The sequence below is a fragment of the Berghia stephanieae genome, chromosome 1 (genome assembly GCF_034508935.2).
Source record: "Berghia stephanieae isolate SIO BIC M18660-M18661 chromosome 1, UCSD_Bste_1.3, whole genome shotgun sequence".
In the NCBI taxonomy this organism is placed as follows: Eukaryota; Metazoa; Mollusca; class Gastropoda; order Nudibranchia; family Aeolidiidae; genus Berghia; species Berghia stephanieae.
This window is the reverse complement of record NC_088360.1, coordinates 17,853,614-17,859,119: the sequence shown is the minus strand read 5'-3', so window position 1 is coordinate 17,859,119 and position 5,506 is coordinate 17,853,614.

Below are 5,506 nucleotides of genomic sequence, written 5' to 3'. Positions count from 1 at the left end.
ACTAAGTTACCATGCGTCATTAGGAAGGAAGTGACGTTACGACGATTGAATCCTATTGGGGGTCTAGTTGAGTCCTTGGAAAAGACTCTTTACTCACATTCTCTCACCATACTCAGGTGTAAAATGAGTACCTGGCCGTTAACAGCGTTGTCTTTGTCCGAAAAATTGTAATATCGCCTAAAAGGCATCATGTCTCGTCCTACATGTTAAATGTTGCTGTTGACCAGGGACCCCTTGTAAAGCGCATTGAGCACGTTAAGTGGATATTGCGCTATATAAATGCTCATTTTTTTTTTTTTTTATTAGTCGCTTCACTCACAAAGGGACCACGATCGATACCAGGTGCAGTCTAGATTTTTTCCTGACACCCCCCCCCCCCCCCCCCTATCCATCCAGCAGTGATTGGGTAGCTGCGTCCTTTAGATCTAGCGGAAAGTACTTTGCGATAGACTACCGTCCAATCCAAAGGATAGCAAGTAATTGCTATTGTCCGTTTCACGCTATAGAAATCGGGATAAACGTCCCGGCTCCATGGCCTAATGGCTCTGAAGGACAAATTTTACATCTTAATTTTGCAGTTTCCAGTTTGCGCCTCTCATCCAATTGCTTTGCCCTCTGGAGAAGACTTCATTGGTACAACAATTAATCTTCCAGCCCTGTTGGGTTACTTTGTGAAAGACCACAATCCAAGTATGAATTCTCGTATAGATAGTATGCGCTTGGCTAAGAAGCTCATAACATTGCCATCCGGAAGTATAACGGACGAACACACAAAACTATGTGTAACCATGAACTTTTATAGTCTGGTTAATACAGTTCAGTGAGAATAACTCACAAACGCAGATGGCAAAATATAACAACAAAGGCTTGAGTGACGTCATCTTCGAACTATCTATAGATAGTATGCAGATGACGTCACTCAGGCCTTTGTTATTGTTTTTGCCATCCGCGTTTGTGAGTTGTTCTCACTAAACTGTATTAACCAGACTATAAATGTTCATGGTTACACAGAGTTTGTGTCTTGGTCCGTTATACTTCCGGATGGCAATGTTGTGAACTCCTTGGCCAAGCGCATTCTATCTATATCATCTTATCTTAACCAGAAAGTGTCATGCTCTGGAAAAACACGTATTTAAAAATGTGGCCAAAAAACTCTCCCCCAAATAGCGGTCGATTTAAATGAACCTCATCTTGGCAACAACATCAACTTCGCGAAGTCCCAGGTTTGAAAGTTTTTTCCAAGACGAGGGTCATTTAAATTGATCGATATTTGAAGAACGAGTTTTCTTGCCAAGCTTTTCAATGTGTGTGTGTGTTTTTTGTGTCCCCCCCCCCCCCCAAATATGGCAGTTAAGTTGTTAATAATTACATAAAGTCCTTAGAGAAGAATCTCTAAAATTATACCAACTGAGCGGTTTAGTATATTTTATTTACTTTGCACTATTGGGTTTCTTTGCGATAAAATCACCGTGGGGCGATGAAGGTGGTGGGGGGGGGGGGGTATCAAAATAGGCCATCAATCTAACTGGAAACTGAAAAAGTTAAGAAGTAAAAGTAGTTCTTCAAAGCAATTATTAGGCCATGGAGCCGGAGTTTAGCCCGGTTCCTATAGATAGTATGCAGATGACGTCATTCAGGCCTTTGTTATTGTTTTTGCCATCCGCGTTTGTGAGTTGTTCTCACTAAACTGTATTAACCAGACTATAAAAGTTCATGGTTACACAGAGTTGTGTGTTGGTCCGTTATACTTCCGGATGGCAATGTTGTGAACTCCTTGGCCAACCGCATTCTATCTATAGATAGTTAAAAGATGACGTCATTCGGGTCTTTGTTATTGTTTTTTGCCATCCGCGTTTATGAGTAATGCTCACTGAACTGTATTAACCTGACTATAAACGTTCATGGATACACACATGTTTGTGTGTTGGTCCGTTATACTTCCGGATGGCAATGTTATGAGCTTCTTAGCCAAGCGCATACTATCTATAGCTTGAATTCAATCAAACGTTGGCAACAGCTGACTTTTGAATTTATTGTAAAATAAACATGAGACTTAGGCTGTATAGGACTCTCTGGCAATGAATGTCGTTTTCGTGGGATTCTCCACAAAATACTTCAGTACTAAATTTATTTATTTCTACTGTTAAGCTAAGGGAAAACTTGTTTTCGTCAGTTTCTCCGGCTTGTTTAATGAAACTATGGCTGTAGATTTTTAAAGTGTCGAACAATGTTAACACTCTGACAATGTTAACACTCTGACAATGTTAACACTCTGTCCCCACATTTTTTAACCTTTGAGAAACTATTGGAGCTAGATAGTGAATGTTTGTTTATTTCATTAAATTTGTATTTTATATTATTCAAATGATAAAAACTGATCAAAACAAGAATTTTTCTTAGTTTTTTTCGCTCGAAATAACTTAGTTATGAAGTATTATGGCGAATGTAACGAACGCCATCTTTTGGCTTAGCCATACTTATTGATGAGAACGATTGTGCTTTTTATTTAACAGGCGAAAATCTAAAATCTAATATTTCTAGCCAACTCTGGAATAACTTTCTGGAATCAGATTAAAGTCCCGACATAGTACCGTTCTGTGTCTATGGGTTACATAATGTAATTTAGTACATCTCGAAAAGACACAAACATTTAATATTGAACTAAATAATAATTTTAAAATAATAATTGAGCTTTATATAGTGCAATATCCACTAAATGTGCTCAACGCGCTTTACACGGGGTCCCTGGTCAACAGCAACATTTAACATGTAGGACGGGACATGCCGCCTTTTAGGCGATATTATAATTTTTCGGACAAAGACAACGCTGCTAACGGCCAGGTACTCATTTTACACCTGAGTACGGTGAGAGAATGTGAGTAAAGAGCCTTTTCCAAGGACTCAACTATGCGTCGAGCGCGAGGCTCGAACCCAGGACCTTCCGATCAGAAAGCGAGTGTCATACCACTAGACCACATAGCCGCACTAAAATAATGTTTAGGATTAGATCCGAAATTACGACAGAATCCGCGAAACAAATTTCTTTGGGATGAAAAGGAATGTGAACTTTTCAGTGACATTTAGTGAAATATGTTCAAGTTCTACAAATAAATGAATGATGCCTGCTTGTGACACAAATCAATACAAACTCTCAGATAAATATTTCCCGCCTATTGTGTGTATGTATGTCATCCTAATACACTCAACTGTTTCTATATATAAACACGTCGAAGGGAGAAAAGGGCTATATTTGTATAATATATTATGGTTTACACGAAGCTACCCCTCTCTTTCTCATTCCATGTTTTTGCGTGACAAGATACACTTTCAGGAAATTGATAATAATAAAACGAAAAGAAACAACAGTGGAAGAAATAATTTTCTGTTTTGGGAGCAGAATCTGTGATATTCTTAATTCTTAGTCTTGATTTATTTTTATCTAAAAATAACAACGAGGCTCGAGAGGTAATATTTTCTTTCTTTTAGGATTGTTTTATTTATATTCATAAAAGAAGCAGCGTGGCTCAGCGGTACGGTCTTTGCTTCGTATCCAAAAGGTACCGAGTTCGACTACCCGCCTCATTGTGTGGCCTTGAGCAAGTCACCTCGAGCTTAGTTCACATTGCGGCGCTGCACTGCGGCTGACGCCTGGGTTATTCCAGTCTTCCCTTGGGATAGACCTTAAAAACAAATTTATCCTTGGGAATGAATAAAGGGAGTTTTATTTATTTATTTATTTTTATTTTATTCTTCAGTTTGGGAACTCGAATTTATTTTCAAAAACGATACCCAAAATAGTCCATAGTAACAGCCAGAGGCAGCGTTACCATAACAAAAACAAACAAAAAAATCAAACACAACAACATAAAAACAAAACAACGCAAAAATAAAACGAAACAAAACAAATTACAAAAACAAACAATCAAAACAAACAAATACAAAAAGAAAAAAAAACCCACACAAAACGAAACAAAAAAAACAAAAAACAAAACGAAAAACAACAAACAAATAAACAAACAAGGAGAAAAGGAAAATAGATGAACTTCGCGGAGTCCCGCCAGGTTTGAGAGTTTTTGCCAAGACGAGGGTCATTTTGATCGATTTATATTTATTATATATATAATATATTCTATATAGGGAATGAGATTAGCGGAAGAGTAGCGTCCCTTGATTGGACGTCACGTTACAGAGAGAACGTCAATTTGGTTTTGAAGTGTCTCAAGCCGCTTTCACCGGAAGCGAGGACGAGAGACGCATGCGCACAACCAACATGACGTTCTCTCTCTAATAACTTTTCCGCCGGTGACGTCACAGACTATGGGTGACGTCCAATCAAGGGACGCTACTCTCTTCCGCTAATCTCATTCCCTATTATCTATATTAAGTTTTTATCTTTTTACGTCATAATGTTGCAGTACTATTATCATATTTTGTTGTTGTTAAATTGAATTCGTATCACTTTTCAATCAAAATTGTCTTACTGTAATATGGGTTGTTTTATATCACGGTAAAGCGCTTAGAGCCTGCGACAACGGGTAAAGCGCTATATAAATGCCATTTACTATTATTATTATTATTATTATTATTATTATTATTATTATTATTATTATCATTATTATCATTATTATCATTATTATTATATATTATTATTATTATTATTATTATTATTATTATTATTATTATTATTATTATTATTATTATTGTTATTATTATTATCATTATTATTATTATTATTCTTATTCTTCTTCTTCTTCTTCTTCTTCTTCTTCTTCTTCTTCTTCTTATTATTATTATTATTATTATTATTATTATTATTATTATTATTATTATTATTATTATTATTATTATTATTATTATTATTATATTTGAAGATTTGAAGGACGAGTTTTCTGGCCAGAAATTTGAATACGTGTTTTTCCAGAGTACACTCGGGATAAATACCTAGATATTCAAATGCGTGTGAGGCCAACTGAGGAATGGAAACTTCCTTACTCAAACTTGACACCAAATACATATAATCAGTGACGGTTGTCAAATGCTGATTGACATCCGACAAAGACTTGACGTTAAGAATCCTTAACAGATTGGAGAGAGTCATATCATGTGACCCAGTCTCAAACAGGTATTTTTATTATTATGTATGTGTGCACAATTGCCAAAGGATGATTTTTAACTAAAAATGACCAGAATTGTTTGATTTTAGTGTTTGCTACCTCAAGCGACTATAATCTATTGTTTTTAGTAAAGCGTAACCCAATAGGATTCAGTAGTCTGATGTCACACCGCCCGGCAACAGCGGCCATCTTGGTTCTAAACAAAGAAAATCATTACTTTTTACTCTTCATGCTGGCTAAAACTTTTCATATACCTTGTGATCAGAATGTGTAAAAGTCAAAACATGTTCAAGTTTATGTGTGTTTTTTTTTTCATCTGGAAACGCTTTTATGCTCGCCGGAGAAATATTCATACGGGCGTCCGCCATTGTTCCGATAGTTTAGAGCCTGTG